Genomic DNA, 23,308 nt, shown 5'->3' on the forward strand with positions numbered 1-23,308 from the left:
GTTTCCTAAGCTCTGAACACACTCCTTTTTCTCACGTGACCTAGACCTTCAAGTCCACTCTCCAGTGAGGCTTTCTCAGACTTCCCTATTTATTTTTCTGTGTATTTTTATTCATAGACTGAGTTTTAGGAGAGTTCTAGATTTAAGGAAAACTTGAGCTAGATACTACAGAGTTCCTAGATAGCTTCTGCACAATTCCCACTATTATTAACATATAGTGGAGTCCATTAATGGAGATTAATGAACCAGTATTGATGATATTAGCAAAAGTCTATTTTATTCAGACTTCCTTAGTTTTTCTCTGTCCTCCTTCTGTTCCAGGGCCCCAATCAGGACCCCACATTATGTTAAGTTGTTATGTCTCCTTAGGCTCCTCTTGGCTTGTGACAGTTTTTTTTCAGATTCTCGTTTTTGATGACTTCCACAGAGTTGCATGCTGGTTAGAGGTTCTGTAGGATCCTCCTCTATTGGAACTTGTCAGATTTTTTTTTTTCTCTCATGATTAGACTGGTTATGGGTGGAAAAGGTCACTTTTCATTCCAATCCCAAAGAAAGGCAATACCAAAGAATGCTCAAACTACCACACAATTGCACTCATCTCACACACTAGTAAAGTAATGCTCAAAATTCTCCAAGCCAGGCTTCAGCAATACGTGAACCGTGAACTTCCAGATGTTCAAGCTGGTTTTAGAAAAGGCAGAGGAACCAAAGATCAAATTGCCAACATCCACTGGATCATCGAAAAAGCAAGAGAGTTCCAGAATAAACATCTATTTCTGCTTTCTTGACTATGCCAAAGCCTTTGACTGTGTGGATCACAATAAACTGTGGAAAATTCTGAAAGAGATGGGAATACCAGACCACATGACCTGCCTCTTGAGAAACCTATATGCAGGTCAGGAAGCAACAGTTAGAACTGAACATGGAACAACAGACTGGTTCCAAATAGGAAAAGAAGTACATCAAGGCTGTATATTGTCACCCTGCTTATTTAACTTCTATGCAGAGTACATCATGAGAAACACTGGGCTAGAAGAAGCACAAGCTGGAATCAAGATTGCTGGGAGAAATATCAATAACCTCAGCTATGCAGATGACACCACCCTTATGGCAGAAAGTGAAGAGGAACTAAAGAGCCTCTTGATGAAAGTGAAAGAGGAGAGTGAAAAAGTTGGCTTAAAGCTCAACATTTAGAAAACTAAAATCATGGCATCCGGTCCCATCACTTCATGGCAAATAGATGGGGAAACAGTGGCAGACTATTTTTTGGGGCTCCAAAATCACTGCAGATGGTGATTATAGCCATGAAATTAAAAGACGCTTACTCCTTGGAAGGAAAGTTATGACCAACCTAGATAGCATATTGAAAAGCAGAGACATTGTTTTGCCAACAAAGGTCCGCCTAGTCAAGGCTATGGTTTTTCCAGTGGTCATGTATGGATGTGAGAGTTGGACGGTGAAGAAAGCTGAGCACCAAAGAACTGATGCTTTTGAACTGTGGTGTTGGAGAAGACTCTTGAGAGTCCCTTGGACTGCAAGGAGATCCAACCAGTCCATTCTGAAGGAGATCAGCCCTGGGTGTTCTTTGGAAGGAATGATGTTGAAACTGAAACTCCAGTACCTTGGTCACCTCATGTGAAGAGTTGACTCATTGGAAAAGACTCTGATGCTGAGAGGGACTAGGGGCAGGAGGAGAAGGGGACGACAGAGGATGAGATGGCTGGATGGCATCACGGACTCGATGGACATGAATCTGAGTGAACTCTGGGAGTTGGTGATGGACAGGGAGGCCTGGCGTGCTGTGATTCATCAGGTCGCAAAGAGTCGGACACGACTGAGTGACTGAACTGAACTGAACTGAATGGATTTGGGAGGAAAACGATACAGGTAAAGTGCCATTTTCATCACATCATATTAACGGGACATCCTATCAACATGATTTGTGACTGTTGATATTGACCTTGATCACCTACTGCTAAGTCACATCAGTCGTGTCCGACTCTGTGCGACCCCATAGACAGCAGCCCACCAGGTGCCCCCGTCCCTGGGATTCTCCAGGCAAGAACACTGGAGTGGGTTGCCATTTCCTCCTCCAATGCATGAAAGTGAAAAGTGAAAGGGAAGTCGCTCAGTCGTGTCCGACCCTTAGCATGGACTGCAGCCTACCAGGCTCCTCCATCAATGGGATTTTCCAGGCAAGAATACTGGAGTGGGGTGCCACTGCCTTTGATCACCTAGCTGAAGTAGTATTTGTCAGATTTCTCTAAAGTTCTTTTTACTGCCTTCTTTGGAAGGAAGTAACTACTTCATAGCTAAGGAGAGGGACCATAACTCCCTAGTCCTTTAAGGTGGAGTATTTACATAAGTCATTTGCAATATCTCTGCACGGGAGAGTTTTCTTCTCCATTTATTAATATGTTCAACCATTTACTCATAGCAGTATGGATTCATGAATATTAATTTTATGCTTTGGATTATAAGCCAATACTATTTTATTTATTTTGTTGCTCTAGTTGTTCCAGGGTTGGCTGTTGGGAGCTCTTTCAGTTGGTTCCTGTGTCTCTTTGATCTTGCTTCATTAATTAGATATTTATTTTTCAACACCTTTCTTTCTGCCATTTCAAGGATCATCTTGTATGTTTCCTGCTCCACCCCTAGAATCAGTTATTTGTCTAATGAGCCTAGGTTCCTTTTGATGGAGAATGATATTAAGAGACCAAGACCTAGGTGCTAGGTATGCTCATTGCTGCTGGGTGTTCCCCATTTATTTTTATGCTGATTCTTTCATTCATAGCATAAATCAGATAGTATGTTTGCTTTTTTTAGAACTTGCTTTAATTCTATTATAGAATGATCATTTCCATCAATTAGAGGCACACTGCTGCTGCTGCTGCTGCTGCTAAGTTGCTTTAGTTGTGTCTGACTCTGTGCGACCCCATGGACGGCAGCCCACCAAGCTCCCCCGTCCCTGGGATTCTCTGGGCAAGAACACTGGAGTGGGTTGCTGTTTCCTTCTCCAGTGTATGAAAGTGAAAAGTGAAAGTGCAGTCGCTCAGTCATGTCTGACTCTTAGTGACCCCATGGACTGCAGCCTACCAGACTCCTCCATCCATGGGATATTTCAGGCAAGAGTACTGGAGTGGGGTGCCATTGCCTTCTCCAAAGCTTAGGCTAGGTTCTGGCAAATGCAAAAACCAGAGACACACTAATAATTAATTATTCATGTAAATATTTTTAAAAATTGTTCAAGTCTCTTTGGGAACCGGATAGATTCTAAAAAGGCGTTACTCTTTACCATAATGCAAAGTGATTCTTCCTGACAAGGATTTTTTTTACAAAATGGTATTAAAATAGTTTATTTTATTTGCATGTACTTAAAAAAATTTGAGTATAATTGATTTACAATATTGTGTTAGTTTCAGATGTACAGCAAAGTGATTCAGTGATATGTATATATATATCCATATACATGTACTTGGATAATATGTATTTTTTTTTCCCCAGGATAGGTAGTTAGAAGATATTGAATATATTTCCCTGTGCGACACAGTAGGTCTTTGTTTATTTTTTCTTTTATTATTGAAGTATAATTGCTTTACACTGTTTGGCTTGTTTATTGTCTGTCTGCTCACCTTCTGTGGGTCTTCTGTCACCTATATTGGCTGTTCCCTGAGGTTGAACACCATACTTCACCTACAGTGCCTAATGCATAGTTGACCCTCAAGAAACATGTGCTGAAGGAAGGATGACTGAATGAATGAATACTGGCTGGAAAGCAGGACTTTCAACAGAGAGCTTGAATGTTCATCTAACAGCCATTTAAAGCTGCAATTTAACATATAAGTGGTGTTCAGACTTACTGTGTTTCGGTATGCAAAGTATTAGGGAAAAGCTAGGCTAGTCCAAAGCTGAACGTGTGACGTTAAGGATTTCTTTTATATATGCACTACTTTAAAATGTATTAATTGTGTTGATGTTTACATTCTAATTCTCTAGTAACTTGTTTATTAGCTTTACAATCAGAAAAAGTATGTATAATTTCTAGCTAAGTATTGCTTAGTGTAGGTGAGATAGCTAGACAGTGAAAGCGTGTGTTTGCTAACAGTTACAGTAAAGACAGTTTTTTTGGTTTGTTTTTTTAATGCCCCCCTCCTCCCCTCCATCCTCAATAGCAGTGGGCAAAGAAGTGCAAGTAGAGGCACAATAAATATGCTCATTACCTTTTCTCTGTCAAAAGTGACACTTTGGAACAAAGATGTGCTAAAGCACAGAGAGCTGGAATAGGCTGGGAGGGGCTGGGGCCTGCAGCAAACGCTCAGTGGGGGTGGTTGCTCAGGGACTCTGGTGCGGTGGTCAGCCCTGGAGGGATCTCCAGTTTCTAGTAGTCAGCCTGGGAGAGTGCACCCTTGGGAGACCACAGTGTGCTTACCATGTGGAATCCAGACACAAACAATGCTGGGTGTCTGAGCCCTCGGTGTGGGAATATTCTGGGGTTGCTTGCAAAGAGCAGGGCCCGAGTTCATCCGGGGAGCTCAGGAAAAGCCCTTTTTTGAAAGAAAGGGGACAGGGAGCATCTTGGGCTCAGGGATGTGGACACAAGGGAGCTGGGGGCTCATCTGCCGGAACTGGAGCCCACGGTGGGAACAAGGGGGCACAGCGTGATGCCGGGACCGGGCAGCTGCAGGGCGGACTCGAGGTTCAGCTCTAACGTGAGCGGGTGCCCCTCCGTTGTCTCCTGTCCTTTACCAGGCTCAGGGCAGGTTGAGGCTGCAGGGCTCAGGGTCTGGGGTTGGGGTGGTTGGTCATGTGACTACAGCCTTAGGTAGAGAGGAAATGCTAGGCCTGACTTGGAGGATCTTTGGTTACTGTTTGACCTTTAGCTCTGGTATAATTGCTTTTGGGAGGGAATTATTCGGAGGTCACTCTGGGCTGCTTACTGAGGCAGCCAGCAAGGCTTCCCCTTGGTCTGCATCCTGTGCAGATAAACACGATGTTCCGAGGGCGGGACGAAGCGAGAGAGCAGCCTTGACAGATATACACTACTCTGTAAAATAGATGGCTAGTGGGGAGTGCTGGGTAACACGGGGAGCGGAGCTCGGTGCTCTGTGGATGACCTAGAGGGGCAGGAAGGGGACTGGGAGGGAGGCTCAGAGGGAGGGGGTATATATGTGCTTATAGCTGACTCACACTGTTGTGCAGCAGAAACCAAGACAACATTGTAAAGCAATTATCCTCCAATTAAAAATAAAAACACTGCAGCTACTAACCCCAAACTCCCAGCCCATCTGTCTCCCTGCCCCGCCCAGTCCCTTGGCAACCACAAATCTGTTCTCTACGTCTATGAGTCCCTTTCTGGTTTGTAGATTTGTTCACTTGTGCCATATTTTAGATTGCACGCACGTCAGTGTTAGTTGCTCAGTTGTGTCCCACTCTTTGTGACCCCGTGGACTGTAGCCTGCCAGGCTCCTCTGTCCATGGGATTCTCCAGCCAAGAATACTGGAGTGGGTTGCCATTTCCTTCTCCAGGGGATCTTCCTGACCCAGGAATTGAGCCTGGGTCTTCTGCACTGCAGGCCAATTCTTTACCATCTAAGCCACCAGGGAAGCCCAGATTCCACATCTAAGTGATACCATGTGTATAACTGGGTCACTTCGCTGCACAGCAGAGATTGATAAAACACTGTAAGTCAACTATACTTCAGTACCTAAACCCTCCAAAAGACTGCTCCACCAGCCCCAGCAGACACTGGGTTGCCCCGGCACAGCTCTTTGTGCTGGCTGGGGCTGCGATGCTGCTTTCTGGAGTTCCCTTCCTGGCTCTTGTGAGGAGAGGGCAAATGGGGACCGTTGTCCTCACCTTCTACATTCTATCCCCCAGGAATTTTCTCCCGAACCTCAGATCCCGCTCTTCCCCTGCCAGGGGCAGACCTGGTAGAGTTAACCCTGCATGTTCCCTGCTGTGCCTAACTTTTCTGACTTGTGAAGAAGGCTGGGTGAAGGAGGTGCTGTGGTTTCCCCTGGAAGATTTTCTGAAAATCCTAGATTGAGAGGCCACTTTTTGCAGTGACAGAAATGGCCTTTATATCCTGTCTTGTATAAAAGAGACATTCAAAGTTGGCAGCATTGCAGGGCGACTCATTCACCCCTGGGCCATGCATTTATTTGGAAATTGCAGAAGTCTCTTTACTTTTTAATTTAGTGGTTCTCAAAGTTGAGGGTGTACAAGAATTTAAACAGTAGAGTCCAGGGCCCTGCTCTGGGCAAGTCGGATTCTGTAGGTCTGAAGCAGATGTAGGCCACCTTGATTCTAAGCAAGAGTTAGAACTCTGATGTCTCAGGGGAGGGGGGGTGATTGTCATTGTAAAAGCTACGAGGTGCTGAGCTGCTTGTCTTGTGGTAGCAATAGCTCCTGCCCAGTTACTGTGACTTTTCAAACACATTGCTGGCCTAACTAATATATACCCAAGGGTCGTAATTTGCAATTGTCCTAATGTTTCTGGAAAGCATTTGGTTTGGGGAGCGTTGGAGAGTAATTGTTTGTTGAAGCAATAAGAAAGTGTTAGTCACTCAGTCATGTCTGACTCTTTGCAGCCCCATGGTCTGTAGCCTGCCAGGGTCCTTTGTCCATGGGATTCTTTAGGCAAGAATACTGGAGTGGGTAGCCATTCCCTTCTCCAGGGAATCTTCCCAACCCAGGGATTGAACCTGGGTCTTCTGCCTTGCAGGCAGATTCCTTACCAGCTGAGCCACCAGGAAAACCCCAAGAAGCAACAAGAGGAAGGGGTTTATTTATTGTGTGCTCACCAAATATTGAGTACTGCACTTAGCACTTTTATATGTAGTATCTTATTAAATTCTAATAAAGCTCATCAAAGTAGATATTAATATTTTCATTTATGGAGGAGGAAACTGATGCTCAGGGAGGTTCATAAGGTACCTGCTGCAGTTTCCACAGCACTTGGGTGGCAGAGCTAGGATTTGGGTCTAGGTCAGCCTGACTTCAAAGCCAGTGTCCATCCCACTGGTACCTGTCACTGCCTTCTATTCCATGCTTTATTCCATGTTTTATTTCCAAGGAAAGAAAACACACAGCCCCAATTCCAGCATATAGCTCTTAGTGGTCTGTGAGCTACTCACAGGCAGAGTCTTGAACTGGGACATGGGTAAGAACACAGACTCTGGACCTGATGGCCTGGCTAGGAATCCAGGTCTTTCCACTTCTTAGCTGGATGATGCTGGACATGTCAGTTAACTTCCTGGGATCCCATTACAACATCTTTAAGTTGAGGATAATAATATTGACCTCATGAAATTTCTATGGGAATTAAATGAGGTAGTATAAGTATAACCCTTAGTGCCTGGTGTATAGTGACCACAGTTGGAATGTTAGCTGCTATTTGATGGCGATGATGATAACAGCTGCTGCTACTGTGGATCATTGTACCCTGCTGTTACCAGCGTGGCATTTGGCCTGTTGTTGGGACTAAGGGAATGTTGGTAAATGAATATATCCCAGTTGACTCTTCTGTGGACTTCCCTGGAGGCTCAGACAGTAAAGAATCTGCCTGCAACGCAGGAGACCCGGGTTCGATCCCTGGGTCAGGAAGATGCCCTGGAGAAGGAAATGGCAACCCACTCCAGTATTCTTGCCTGGAGAAGCCCCTGAACAGAGGAGTCTGGCAAGTACAGTCCATGGGGTCGCACAGAGATGGACGGGACCGAGGGGCTAACACACACACGTTCTTCTGTGGTCATCCCTCTTTTCTTCCGGTGACCCTCAGCCTTCTACCATCCTTTCCCACCTTCCCTGTTTCTTTATTCTCACATTCTCTAAGCCACAGAAGTTATCTGCTTCACTCGGATGTTCGTGTCTTTAGGCTGTGTCTGTGAGGATCAGGGGTGGTTATGGAAGAACACGTGCAGTTGGATGAGCATCTGTCTGGATCATCTGTGTTGTTTGTCTTTCTGTGTGTGGGCATATCTGTAAGGGAATGAATATTTGCATGAATTTGCAAGTTGGGGTGTGATTTTGCATTTTTGGGGTGTGTGTCTTGAGTAATCAGAATGTATAATCGCTGATATGTACATTTAAAGTGTCTTGTATGGAGGAGGTGTTTCTACTCCCCCTGTGTTGAGAGTCCATCTGATTGGGGTTTTGGAGAGGCAAACTCAGTGAAGGAAAGACCTGGGAGTGAGATCAAGCTTTTTCCTCACCTCTCTTCCTCTTTCCTTTCCTCTCTCCTTCCTGTCTTCTAATAGAGGAATATGTTTGGTGGTGTGGAAAGCTGGGCTGTGATACAGAGGAGGTGAGGCTGGGGTGATGGGTTTGGGAGGCAGACAGGGAAGCCCTGTAAGTCACATTTTGCAACTTGACTTTTATCCCAGAGGAACCTAGAAAGGAGAGATGTGGAGAGAGATTTGCATTTCAAAAAGAAAAATGCAGCGTGAAGGATGGATTTGAGGGAGATGGTTGGAAGACTGTTGTGGAAACCAAGAAGAGACAATGGAGAGGAAGGGACAAGTTTATGAGATGAAATTAACAGGACTTAGAGATGAGTTAGACACTGGGATGAAGAACAGGGAGTCGTCCAGGTGCCCTGCTTGGAACAATGGGTGTGTGATGGTGCCATCAGCTGAGACAGAGAATACACGTGGAGAAACAGGTAGGGATGGTGTGGCCGAGGGACTGAGCTGGGGATGTATGGAGTTTGGGGCATCCATTGGACATCCAATGAACGATGTCAAGGAAGCTGTTGAATATGTGAGTCTGAATTTTAGAAGCGAAACATCTGCTTATAGATGGTCACTGAAGCCATGGGTAAAGATGAAGTTGCCTCAAGAGAACATACAAGAATGGAAGAGAAGAGAACTGTATTAGTTTCCTAAGGCTGCTGTAACAAATTACTACAAACTTGGTGGCTTAAACAATAGAAATGTATTACCTTATGGTCTTAGAGGTCAGAAGTCAGACATGGGTCTTAGGGGACTAAAAGCAAGGTGTCAGCAGACCTGTATTCCTTTTGGAGACTCTTGAGAGTCTTCCTGGCCTCTAGAGGCTGCCCACATTCCTTGACTCATGGCCACGTCACAGTCTCTGCTTTGAAGTGAAGTGAAGTCGCTCAGTTGTGTGCGACTCTTTGCAACCCCACGGACTGTAGCCTACCAGGCTTCTCCATACATGGGATTTTCCAGACAAGAATACTGGAGTGGGTTATCATTTCCTTCTCTGGCTTAGATCTTCCTACTTCCCTTTCATAACGATCCCTATAATTACATCGGGCCCACCTGGGTAATACAGGATAACCTCCCCTTCACAGATTCTTAGCTTTCTCTTTTTTTAACTTATTTTTTGGCTGGGCTGGGTCTCCGCTGCTGTGTGGGCTACTCTCTAGTTGTGGCGGCTTCTCTTGTTGCAGAGCGTGGTCTCTAGAGCATGTGGGCCTCAGCGGTTGCAGCACGTGGGCTCTAGAGCACAGGCTAAGTAGTTGTGATGCGTGGGCTCAGTTGCTCGGAGGCATATGGGATCTTCCCAGACCAGGGATCGAATCCATGTCTCCCCCACTGGCAGACAGACTCTTCACCACTAAGCCACCAGGGAAGCCCTGCAGATCGTTAACTTAATTGCATCTGCAAAGTCCCTTTTGCTGCAGAAGGTAACCTATTCACAGGTTCCAAGCATTAGGATGTGGGCATCTTCAGGGGAGCCATTCTCCCGTCGACCACAAGGATCTAAAATAGAATCCCAAGGTTTACCAACTTTAAAAACATAGAGGAAGAGGATTGTGCAAAGGAGGCAGAGAGGAATTAGAATGAGGAGACTGTAGCCTGTGATCAGCCGGGGTTAGGAGGAGATAGTAGAGAATTATGCAAAGAGGAAATTATTGCTTCTATCACATACACTAGGTTCTACAAGATAAAGATAGAAAATTGTCCGTTGGATGTGACAAAGGAAGAAATTCATTTTGGCAACAAATACTTATTGAGCATCTCTTTTGTGCCAGGCACTCGCAGGTGTGGCAAATATAGCAGAGATGACGTACAGTCCCTGCTTACATCCTCATGGGAAAGATAGGCAGTGAATCAACAAGAAAGCAAATCGCATAGCTATAAGTGCAGTGTAAGGAGTTGAGTTAGGAGATGTGAAAGAGAATGACTGGGAAGACCTGTGAAGAGGTGACGTCGAAACCTATATCTGATCGACAAGAAGAGTGAGTCATTGAATCCTGGGGCCGGCACTCCAGGCCCTGGGAGCAGCCAGAGGGAAGGTCCTTGCTGGGGTGGGTCCTTGTTTAGCCAGAAGAGAGAGGTGCTCTGTGTGGCTGTAGCATGAGGGCGAGGAGGGGTGTGTGGGGAGTGAGGTGGGGAAAGGCTGTGCGGATCTTGACCTTGGGCTTTGCATGCCAGGTTTTGTTCCAGAATTTTGCTGTTGGTGGTCAAGAGTGAAACAGAGACTAGGAAAAGAGGTGATTGCAGGGACTTCCCTGGAGGTCCAATGGTTAAGACTCTGCCATCTAATGCAGGGGGCTTGGGTTCAATCCCTGGTTGGGGAAGTAAATCCCACATGCCTCGAAACCAAAAAACCAAAACAAAATAGTAGCAGTATTATAACAAATTCTATAAAGATTTGAGAAACTGTCCACATCAAGAAAAAAATCTTAAAAAAAAGGTGATGGCAGTAAGAGGTGATGGTGGCCTAGACTGGGAATATAGTAGTTACAGTTGAGTCATGCCCTCCCTGTGCTGTGCTCAGTCATGTCCGACTCTTTGCGACCCTGTGGACTGTAGCCCACCAGGCTTCTCTGTCCATGGGATTTTCCAGGTAAGAATACTGGAGTGGATTGGTATTTCCTCTACTCCAGGGGATCTCTCTGACACCAAGATCGAACCCCCATCTCTTGTATCTCCTGCATTGGCAGGTGAATTCTTTACTACTGAGACACCAGGGAAGCCTGTAGGCCCCGCTGCTACCCCTCAAAGATATGTTGAAGTCCTAACCCCAGGTACTGGTGAATGTGGCTTTACTTGGAGATAGGGTCTTTGCAGATGTAATCAACTTAAAATGAGACCATATTGGATTAGGATGAGCCCTAATGCAAATGACTGATATCTTTATAAATAGAAGGAAACTTGGACAGAGACAAACAGAAAGAGAGAGTCATGTGATGACAGAGGCAGATACTGGAGGGATGAAGCTGCAAGCTAGGAAACACCAAGGCTACCAGGAGAAGCTCAGAGGCAAGGAAGGATTCTTCCCTCCGGGTTACAGGTGGAGCATGACTCTACCAACACCTTGATTTCAGACCTCTCGTCTCTGAAACTATAAGACAACACATCTGTTGCCCTAAGCTACCTACTTTGTGGCAGTTTGGTACGACAAGTCCTAGGAAACGAGTACAGTGGTGGAGATGGGCCGGGGTAGCTTGGAGGTAGGGCTGATGAGATTTGCTGATGGATTCAACATTAGAGTTGTGAAGGAGAGGGAGTAGTTGGGGACACACTAAATGTATGACCCAAGCAGCTGGGGTAACGTGATTTTCTCTGTGGAGACTGGAAAGACCATGGCTGGAGCAAAAGCAAGACTTGAATGAGTGAGTCAGAGGCTGAGTTGGAAGCATAAGTTTGAGGGTCATTAGCATATAGATGGCATTGAAATAATGAGAGTAAATGAAGTCACCCAGGGAGAAGAAGTTTCAGGCAACTCTAAGTGGCCTTGAAAATTCCTCATGTGGAGAAGAAGGATTTTCCAATGTCAGATACACCTCACTTTTTAAGGGTTCTGGTGGGGGATGTGTGCCATTCCTCCACATCTACTAATACATGGGTCAAATGAAATGTATATTTCTTTTACTCGGTCTGCTTTGAAACCCTGGCCAAAATATTTTGAAGGTCCTTTCAATCCTATCATCCTCCTATCATTTAACCCTCCTATCATGAGGTGGAGTCTATTTCCCCCGCCCCCACCCCCCAAATTCCTCCCCACTAAAAATAATTGTATTGGTCACAGGATTGCCTTTGAATGATGAATGTGGTAGAAGTGATGTTGAGTTTGGTCTCAGAGCCTGGACTCCAGAGGTTTTGCGGTTCTGACTTTGCCCTCTTGGACCACTGTTGCCTCCGTGGAAGGACGACTGGGTTCTACTACTGATGGGAAAATTGCCTGACTGCAGCCCAGTGAGTGAGTCCAAGTGAGATCAGTAGTGGAACTGCCTGGTTAGCCCACAGAACCAGGGGGAATAACACATGATGGTCGTTTTAAGCCACAGGGTTGCAAACTGGTTGGTCTCGTAAAGGGATACACGTGGCATAGAGCTTGTATCCATGCAGGCAGGATAATATCAAAGGGAAGAGCTGTATGCTATTCAGGGTCAGGAAAATGAATCAGGATTTAATCTAGATGCATGATTAAATGGAAATCTAAAAGGTCATGGAATAATACATCTTTCATAAACTGATGAAACACAGAAGGCACATTTCAGAGACCAAATGGCATTCAGCAAATCATTCCTTCAACAAATATTTAAGGGTCTCCCGTCTATAGTATGCCTTCAGGGCGGTAGGTGAGGGGCATGGGGGTGGAGGGGATGAGAGTTCAGAGTACTGTCCCTGTGTGGAGTTTACCATTGAGGGCATAGCATGACTATGCACTAGGAATAGGCCACAGATACAGAGTGGGGTTGGCATTAGCAATGGCTGTCGGTGGTGGACCTCTCACTAAGTCCTGTGCCCTTTATTACTGAGATCTCACCACAACCCTACGGTGTGGGGCTTATTTGTTTCCATCCTGCAGATGAACAGACTGGCTCTTGTAAAGAGCAAGGAGCTCGGCCAGGATCACACAGCTGGCAAGGGGTGGCTACACCACCAGTTGTGTCTGAGTCCCAAGTTTATAGAGTAAATCCCCTACATACGAACGAGTTTCATTCCAAGAGTGCTTTCATAACTCCAATTTGTTTGTAAATCCAACAAAGTTAGCACTAGGTACCCAACTGACACAACTGACTGTATAGCACAGGACTGTAGTAGGTTTATAATACTGTGCACACAAGTAATGCGTAAAAAACAAATGCAAAAAATAAAACATCTCTAATCTCACAGTACAGTACCTTGAAAAGTATAGCTACGTCACCACTGCTTTTGCACTTACTTCTTTTGCACATCCTGAGCTTGCAATAAAGATACTGTACTACTGTAAGTAAACTACGCCAAGGCACAATCATTTGTAGAGAATGCACACACGTGACAGTGTACGCCAGACGTGTGATTGGACGTGTGCACACATGTTTGAATCTTTGAAAGTTTGAAGGTTCATATGTAGGAGACTTATTATATGCTCTTTTCTACCAGGCTGTCTTAATTTCCCACTAATCCTCTCCTAAGAAGGCAGGTTACAGGGCCAGATTCCAGTTTGGGTTTGGAGGGGCTCTCTCATCAGATGTGTTCCTATCTGGGTTGGCAACTGACATTGGAAGAATGGATAGATGCTCAATGGTGAAAACCACTGTGGAGATAGAGCCCTCCAGTCTCTCTGCACAAGGAAAATCAGGATCTTGGTGGGTGGGGAAGGCAGAATGAACCCATACCATCTCAAATTCAACCTGTGATATCTTGAGAGACACCCCCTCTCTCCCCAAGTAGACTTTAACAAGGAGGGTGGCCTCTCCAGGGTATATTCTCATTGTACTGGGTTCATGCATGGCACAGCCATGTGGGTGATGGGGGGTTAGCTGGGAAGGGAGGACCACTGTCAAGAGTCAACACCCCTAGCCTCACAGGTCCCTCCTGGTGCTTGGGCAGTGTTCTGTGAGCTCCACAGCTTGGGGGTGGCAGCTGGGTTCCATCCGCAGAGCTAGTATGTGGTGTCACAGCTGTGGGCCAGTGTGCTTTGGTGGGTGTGTGCTAAATTCAAGGAAGGCTTGCATATCACTGGACTCTTAGCAGAGGAGGGAATCATGGTTAGGGTGTGATCCCATGCTGAAAGGAATGGCATTGTGTGGAACTCAGAGGGAGCCCATGGCAACTACTGTCCCAAGAGTCAGTCAGAGTGATGAGGTCACAGGCAAAGAAGGGTTCCACACAGGGATACAGAAGTCAGCATCTCAGGATAGGATATGGAGGACAGGCCACATCCTGTGAGGCTGGGCCTGACTCTATCCTGGAGCTCCTGCCCTCGAGTGGACCACTCTGCAGTGAGACCCCTCTTGGGGGCTGGGGGCTGCATTCAGGCCCCATCTCTGGGAGGGCCTCAGGGTGTCACAGGTCAAGCTGACTCAGCTTCCAAACTTCACAATGAGGGTTGCCTCAAAGATTGGAGTGTCCTTTTGCCTCTTGTTGAACACGTACAGACTCTAGGGTCTCCGAGTCCTGAGGGCAGAGTGTGACCACGAGTCACTTTCTACATCACCGGACCAGGCTTTGTCCTGACTCTGCCACTTAGGATGGTTTTGAAGTTTGCGGGAAAAAAAAAAAATCTGGAAGTAGCCTTGCTCTGTGGTGGCTGCGGGCTTTGTGGCCATAGGAGCTAGGACATCAGCAGTGGGTGAGTGGTGATGGGAGTCCCTCCCATCCAGAGGCTCTGTGGAGGACCATCAACCAGAGGGGCCGTCTCTTCTTGGACAGAACCGGCCTTTTAACTGGGCAAGCAGATTCTGTTAGACCCTAGTGAAGGCTGAAGCCAAGCCTCCAAATGTTTTCTTTCCTCTTTCTTAAAATATTGCTTATTTATTTATTTTTATTGGAATCTTTTACAACATTTCTGTTTGTTTATTTTTGGCCCTGCCATGCGGCATGTGAAGGCATGTGGGATTTAGTTTCCTGACTAGGGATTGAACCCAAACCACCTGCATTGGGAGCGCAGAGTCTTAACAGCTGGACTGCCAGGGAGGTCCCTCTCTTTTTAAATGATACTTCATTTTCTCTAACAGCAGTGGTGATATTTACCAGACATTTATTAGGTGCCGGGAATTGTGCTAGGTACTTCACAGAGATTATATTATACAGAGTCTCACAACACTCTGAGGCAGATACTAGCAGAATCCCCTTTGTACAGATGGTGGAACGGAGGTGCAGAGAAAGTAGATTATTTGTTCTAAATCACGTGTCTAGTAACCTGTGGACCAGGAATTAACTAAAGCCTGAGCACTTACCTGTGCTGCTTCCAACAGGCAAAGAAAGAGCAGTCTCAAGGTAGAAGATTTGCAAAACATGAGAGAAAAACAAATCATCTGTAGTCTCCCTCTCTGCTGATTACCTCTCTTAATGTCTTTTTCCATGAACATGTAATTTTAAAAAATAGTTACTATAGTTACTGACCTTAGTATGCTTTTTAAAAATTCTACAGTATAGTTTGAACATTTTCCAACGTGAAATATTTTTAACACCTTGATTTTTTAATGGCTGGGTGCTGTGTGCTCAGTCATGTCTGACTCTCTGTGACCCCATGGACTATAACCCGCTAGGCTCCTCTGTCCATGCAATTTTCCAGGTAAGAATACTGAAGCAGGTTGCTATTTTCTATCTAGGAGATCTTCTCAACCCAGGCTACAAAGCATTTTATTATATAGGAATCTATAATTTAATTTAAAAAATCTCCCTATTATTGGAACTTCAGATTGTTTATAAGTTCTATTGGTATAAATAATGCTATGGCTGGCAACTTCATTTATGCATCTTTGCATATATCACAGAAGACTGCCTGCTTGAGGATAAATTCTTAGAGGATCTGCACTAAGAGGCATGTACATTTTAGAGGTTGCTGGTATTATGGAAAAAAAACACTTTCCAGAAGGTTGGTAATAATTTCCTTTCTATCAGTTGTTGTTTACTTACTAAGTTATGTCCAACTCTCACTATCAGAGTACCTATTTATTCCTAATTAAAAGACACTTGCTCCTTGGAAGAAAATCTATGACAAACCTAGACAATATATTAAAAAGCAGAGCCATCAATTTTCTGACCAAAGTCTGTATAGTCAAAGCTATGGTTTTTCCAATAGTCATATACGCTTGTGAGTGTTGGCCCATAAAAAAGGCTGAGCACTGAAGAGCTGATGCGTTTGGATTGTGGTGCTGAAGAAGACTCTTGAGAGTTCCTCAGACCACAAAGAAATCAAACTAGTCAATCCTAAAGGAAGTCAACCCAGAATATTCACTGGAAGGACTGATGCTGAAGCTCCAATACTTTGGCCACCTGATGCAAAGAACCGATTCATTGGAAAAGACCCTCATGTTGGAAAAGATTTGAAGCCAAAAGGAGAAGAGGGTGACAGAGGATGAAATGGTTAGACAGCATCATGGACTCAATGGAGATGAATTTGAGCAAACTCCAGGAGATGGTGGAAGACAGAGGAGCCTGGCATGTTGCAGTCCATGGGGTTGCAAAGAATCGGACATGATGTAGCAACTGAACAACAACAACTGCTAACACTGGATATTTCATTATTTTTAACCTTTGTAAAAGTGCTAGTGAAAAGCAGTACCTTTCTTTGATGACTAATAACGTTGAACACTGTATGTTTATCAGCTACATGTAGTCGTCTTGTGAATTGCTTTTATTTTTTGGTTTTTTATTTTTTCTTCTAGTGTTACTGAGATAAAACTGACATATAACACTGCAAAAGTTTAAGGTACACAGCATAATGATTGGATTTTCAAATGTATTTCCATACAAAATAATGACCACAGTGAGTTTGGAGAACATCCATCATTTCTTATTAGGTACAAAATTAAAAAAAGAAAAAAATACTTTTTCCTTGTGATGAGAATTCTTAGGATTGACTTTTAACAACTTTCACATGTATCATATATCAGTGTCAATTATATAAATCTTGTTATACATTATATCCCTAGAACTTACTTATCTTATAACTGGGAGTTTGTACATTTTGACCACCTTCAATTCCCTCTCCCACTCTGGTAACTACAAATCTGATCTTTTTCTTGTTTGGTTGTTTTTGAAGTATAATTTACCTACAAAACTATGTTTGTTTTTGATGCACAGGATAGTGGTTTGAAATTTCTATATGTTACAAAATATATTGTTGTTCAGTCACTCAGTCGTGTCTGACTCTTTGCGACCCCAAGGACTCCAACACACCAGGCTTCCCTGTCCTTCACCATCTCCCGGAGCTTGCTCAAAATCATATCCATTGGGTCAGTGATGCCATCCTACCATTTCATCCTCTGTCGTCCGCTTCTCCTCCAGTCTTCAATCTTTCCTAGCATCAGGGTCTTTTCCAATGAGTCAGCTCTTTGCATCAGGTGGTCAAAGTATTGGAGTTTCAGCTTCAGCATCAGTCCTTCCAATGAATATTCAGGACTGATTTCCTTTAAGGGCTTCCCAGGTGGCCCTAATGGTAAAGAACCTGCCTACCAATGCAGGAGACGTAAGAGACGCAAGTTCAATCCCTGGGTGGGGACGATCTCCTGGAGAAGGAAATGGCAACTCACTCTAGTATTCTTGCCTGGAGAATCCCATGGACAGAGGCACCTGGCGGGCTACAGTCCATGGGGTTGCAAAGTCAGACATGACTGAAGCAACTGAGCATGATTTCCTTTAGGATAGACTGATTTGACCTTGCAGTCCAAGGGACTCTCAAGAGTCTTCTCCACAGTTCAAAGCATCAGTTCTTCAGTGCTCAGCCTTCTTCATGGTCCAACTCTCACATCCATACATGACTACTGGGAAAACCATAGCTTTGACTAGACAGACCTTTGTCAGCAAAATAAAGTCTCTGCTTTTTAATATGCTGTCTAGGTTTGTCATAGCTTTCCTTCCAAGGTGTGTCTTTTAATTTCATGGCTGCAGTCATCACCATGCAGTGATTTTGAAGCCCAAGAAAATAGTCTTACTGTTTCCATTGTTTTCCCATCTATTTGTCATGAAGTGATGGGACCAGATTTCATGATCTTAGTTTTTTGAATGTTAAGTTATAAGCCAGCTTTTTCACTCTCCTCTTTCATCCACATCAAGAGGCTCTTTAGTTCTTCTTAACTTTCTGCCATGAAGGTGGTGTCATCTATATATCTGAGGTTATTGATAATTCTCAATTCTAGCTTGTGCTTCATCCAATCCAGCCTTTCTCATGATGTACTCTGCATATAAGTTAAATAAGCAGGGTGACAATATACAGCCTTGACGTACTCCTTTCCCAATTTAGAACCAGTCTGTTTGTTCTATGACTGGTTCTAACTTTTGCTTCTTGACCTGCATACAGATTTCTCAGGAGACTGGTAAAGTGGTCTGATATTTCCATCTCTTGAAGAATTTTCCACAGTTTGTTGTGATCCACACAGTCAAAAGCTTTAGTGTAGTCAACGAAGCAGAAGTAGACGTTTTTCTGGAATTCTCTTGCTTTTTTTAAGATCTAACAGATATTGGCAATTTGATCTCTGGTTCCTCTGCCTTTTCTAACTCCAGCTTGAATATCTGGAGGTTCTCAGTTCACGAACTGTTGAAGCATGGCTTGGCGAATTTTGAACCTTTTGTTATACATGTTATAGATATTTTTTCTATTTGCCATGTATTTCTATATTTTATGCAAAGTTTTTTTTTTTTTATGGTAAGAGATTTTAAATTTCTCAGTAATCAAATCTACCTATCTTTGCCTTTAGTATTTTTACTTTTGGTCCTGTGCAAGAAGATATAGGTGTCTCCATTTTAAAATGTTATTCTGTTACTCATTTTTAAGTCATTAACTTGGCAAATATCTATTGCTTGCCTGTGCTATACCTGACCTTTTCTAGACATTGAGGGCACATAAGCAAGACAGGCAACTCTTTGACCTTTTCCATCCATCTGAAATTAATTTTTAAGTATGGTGGGAGAACAGGTTGTAAGAAGATGGTCTTTCTTGACGAGATCAACTGGAGCTTGGTTGACCTCCTCTGTGGTGACCCTGCCTTCCTTGGGAGGAAAAGGTAAAGAGGAAAATACCTTAGCTAAGGCCGGAATCTTAAGACTTGAACTTGAATGGCTTTCTGCCTCAGTCAAAGACACACCAAAATCAGTGCCCCTTCTGTGATATCTGTGCTGTGCTGTGCTTAGTCGCTCAGTCATGTCCAGCTCTTGGTGATCCTATGGACTGTAACCTGCCAGGCTTCTCTGTCCATGGTGATTCTCCAGGCAAGAATACTGGAGTGGGCAGCCATGCCCTCCTCCAGGGGATCTTCCCAACCCAGAGATTGAACCCAGGTCTCAGGGAATATCACTTACCTTCATTGGGCTTCACTATCCTTATCTCTAAAATGATGGGACTGAAACTATTAACTCCAAGTTCTTTCTTCAGCTCTAACATGCTCTGGTTATAAGCACCTTTGGATGATGGCAATATTTATAGGAAATTATATGACTAGAGAATATTTAGACTGATTCATAGTCTGTGTGAGGCAGAGAAGAACATGCAAAATCATTTGGGAGAGAAGTTATTTTTGAGTGCTGTACGACCCTAGCAATAAAACGCAAATTCAAAAATGAAAGAAATTGGGCCACATTTCTCAGGTACAAAAGATGGACGCCTTGAAAGATGATGGGGTTAATAGATTCAGCTGTGATGCTTCCGGTGGCTCTAGTTCAGGAAAGAAAGATCCTCCTGGGAAATCAGTAGGAACTCTTTTAGACAGATCAACTCTAAATTATGGAGGGATTATCCAGGTTCAATCTTGCTTTCATGCATTTTGACTGCATCTTTTCTGCTTAATTACTTACTTGGTTGGCATCTCAGAGCTTCCTCTGTTTTCTTGCAGCCTGCAGGGAATCCCTTTGATGAGATAGGATGGTGTAGTGAGAAAACTGTGGATTAGCAATCAGGAGACCCAATTTCTAACTGTTTCTAATGATAAGACTCCAGCCGATCATTTTTCCAGTCTGGGTCTCAGATGTGTTTATTGAAAAATGAGGGATTTGGGATAGATCAGAGATTTGCAACCAGGGGCTATTTCTGAATGTTGCTGGTTTGGCTTTGGCTCCCAGCTGCAGGTGGAGCTCAGGTCAGCTTGGCCTGGCTTGCTCCCAGTGCTCTGGGACCAGTGGGGCATGTTCTTCTCTTAGCAGTGGTTCAAGTGCAAACCTGGGATGCTTCTGTGTTTAGGCCGAGTTGAGGTTCATGGTCACTTCTGCCCATAATCCACTGGCCAAGACGAGTCACATGGACAAGCTGAACATCCTCGTGCAGGGATGTATGCTTCATGTCTCATGGGACAGACTTTTTAAACTATTTTTATTTGGAGGATAATTGCTTTACAATGCTGTGTTGGTTTCTGCGTACGTCAACATGAATCAGCTGTTAAGTCCTCTCCCTCTTGAACCTCCCTTCCCGCTCCCACCCTATCCTGCCCCTGTAGGGGGTCACGGAGCACTGCGTTGAGCTCCCTGCACCGGACGGCACATTTCCCACTGGCTATCTGTTTTACATATGGTAGTGTATATGTTTTAGTGCTGCGCTCTCAGTTGGTCTCATGGGACAGTCCCGCGGCGACTCGGGAAACGGGAAGGGGTGAACAGTGGAAACGGTATGCAGTCCCTCAGGGGGGACTCTTCCTCCTGCAGTCCTGAGAGAGGAGCGCTTTTCATTTTATAGGAGCTTGCAGACCAGAAACAAAGGGAAGCAAAGCAGGTCTTTCCTTCCTTGCCCTTAACAATACACACACACACACTTGCACGCACACACAGAGACAGGAACACAAGACACCAAGCACCACAACAGCAGGGACCACTAGACACAAAGAGGAGATGGTGATGGACAGGGAGGCCTCGTGTGCTGTGATTCATGGGGTCGCAAAGAGTCAGACACGACTGAGCGACTGAACTGAACTGAACTGATAGGAAATGCTGCTTACTTATCTGAGGGGCTGGAAGCCAGGCCCATCGCTGCTGGTCTTATTTGTAAATACTTTCAGTTATCCTAAGCCTCAGTCTCACATCTATGAAATGGGGATGATAACTTCAGCCTCCCTCTGCATAGGATGGCTCTGAGAATTGAGTTAAGTAATGGCCGTGAAGCCGATACCTAGCACACAGTGGGTATTAAGACCTTCGTTTCTCCTTCTCTCTCCTCTCTGAACCCTTATCTCACGGTGGCTGGATTATTATCTCATCCTCCTCTGTGTCCCTTCCCACCTTCAGCTTCCCTCCTGATGGCTCTGCTTTTTCCTGTCTCTGTGCCTTTGATGGGGTGCTTTGCCCTGCTTGGTGTACCCTTTCTTCCCCTGTCTATAAAAATAGCATTTTTCTTTTAAGGCCAGCACGAGCCCCACTTTCTTTTTGCTAACAGACATCAGCTTACAACAGATTCTCTTTTTACCATTGGTATTTAACCTTGTGTGGCCTCATGCTGCCAATTGATGTCTCTGCCGAAAGTTCTTCAAGGGCAAAAATCCACATCTGATCCGTCTCTGTATCTCTTATACCAGCACATTGCAAAGATCATGGTAGGTGCTTACTAAATATTTGTTGAATGATTAAAAAAAAAGTCTCAGGCTCCCTAGAGCCGTCACCTTTATCTGTGGGGTGTGACTGGGACAAGGAGACCAGCAGGAAGAACAGGACTCAGGAGGTCCTCAGAGATGAGGCCATGTCTGTGTACAGGGGTACTCTGCCTGGAGCTGGCCCTGGACCGCGTGGTCTCAGGAGCTCCTCTTGAGCAAGGGGCCCACTGATGAGCTACTGATTGGCCAACTGTCCGGTTGCCATTTGGAGATGTGGTCTGACTCCCTGCTGGCTTGCATGCCCAAGGCACAAGCCTTCAGCATCCCCTGGTGTCTGGGTGTGGCACTGGGATGCCTGCTTCTGTCTTCTGAAGGTACCAGTTGCTTTCTGCCTGCATAGAACTCAGTTCTCGGTGTGACCTCTAGATGAGTCATTTTCTGTCCTTGAGTTTGACAGAGAGGCCAGAGAGAATGAAGGTTAAATGGAGATTTATGAGTGTTTAAAGAAAGGAATGGGGTGGGGTGAGGGGTGCTTGGGAGGGCAAGCAAAAGGAGGGAAATTTTGGCAGTGGTTTTGTCCCTTTTGTGAACTCTTTAGATTCTTATGTCCCTTTCTCTTCTTCATCTTGAGGAAATGATGTCCCCATACACTCAGGGGCGCAGGCCAGAAACCCAAGTGTTCTTTACTTCCCCATCTGTCCCACCTGTGGTCTGTCCCACCTTTCCCCCATGTTCTAACCCTCGTCTGACTATCACTCACCTCTCTGCCCGTTCATCACCTCTCTCCTGGGCTCCCATGAGGTCCTCTCACTGTCTTTCTGGAGCCAGTCTTGCCCTTTACAACCTACCCTCCATCACAGCTAGATCGGGGGCTTCAAGAGCTCCATAAAATCATGCCACTCTTCTGTTCAAAATCCAAGTATGATCTCTAGTTTCACTTAAAATTAAACCCCAACTTTTTTTTGCTATATAGCATAATTTCCTCAGAAAATGAAACATAGTGTCACCATGTAATCCAGCAATTCCACTTTGGGGTATTTGAACTATTAAAAGATAAACTGAATAAGCATATTAAAAACTTTAGGACTTTATCTGAGCTAAAATTGGCTTGGATCTGGCAGTGCCAAATCAGGAATGGTTAGGAGGACTTGACGGTCAGTTCAGGAAAGGAACTTTTATAGAGAAATAGTGGAAGTAAGAAAGTTGTGTGATTGGCTGTAGCTTAAGTGGTTATGTGATTTGAGAAGGAAAGCTGCTGTCTGTGACTGGTTGTCCTTAGGTTTTGATTTCTTTTTAAAAAATTATTTAATTTTGGTTGCACTGGGCCTTCGTTGCTGCACTTGAGCTTTCTGCAGTTGAGGCGAGTGGGATCTACTCTTCATTGCCGTGCATGGACTTCTCATTATGGTAGCTTTCCTTGTCCACTGCGGTGACTTTTCTTATCGTGGGGAACAGGTTCCAGGACGTGGGCTTCAGTCGTTGCGGCGTGCAGGTTCAGTAGCTGGGCTGTGTGGGCTTAACTGCTCCACCACATGTGGAATCTTCCCAGACCAGGGATTGAACAGCTGCACTGAAGACCTGCTTTGGTAGGTGGATTCTTATCCACTTTGATTCCTTAACCTTGAGACATTAAAGGCTTTGGTTGGGGTTTGCTTTCTTAGGCTACTAAGGCATTGAAGCCACCTCAGTCTAATGGCCTCCTTGTTTTATTAATTTTATAGCCTCAAAGAATTGAAGAAAAGGTTGAAGGATAGATTTGCACACCCATGTGCATAGCAGTATCATTCACAGTAGCCAAAAGGTAGCAGCAATCCAAGTGTTCATCACAGATGAATGGAGAAGCAAAATGTGGTACATATAGACAATGGAATAGTATTCAGCCTCAAAAA

At 44.7% G+C, this 23,308-nt stretch overlaps 1 protein-coding gene across 1 annotated transcript in view; it reads left to right on the top strand.

The window, feature by feature from the left end:
* Positions 1–23,308, top strand: part of TMEM178B (transmembrane protein 178B) — a 399,615-nt gene that overhangs the window by 65,759 nt on the left and 310,548 nt on the right. The gene's annotated exons all lie outside the window — the stretch shown is intronic.

The sequence above is a fragment of the Capricornis sumatraensis genome, chromosome 5 (assembly GCF_032405125.1).
Source record: "Capricornis sumatraensis isolate serow.1 chromosome 5, serow.2, whole genome shotgun sequence".
In the NCBI taxonomy this organism is placed as follows: Eukaryota; Metazoa; Chordata; class Mammalia; order Artiodactyla; family Bovidae; genus Capricornis; species Capricornis sumatraensis.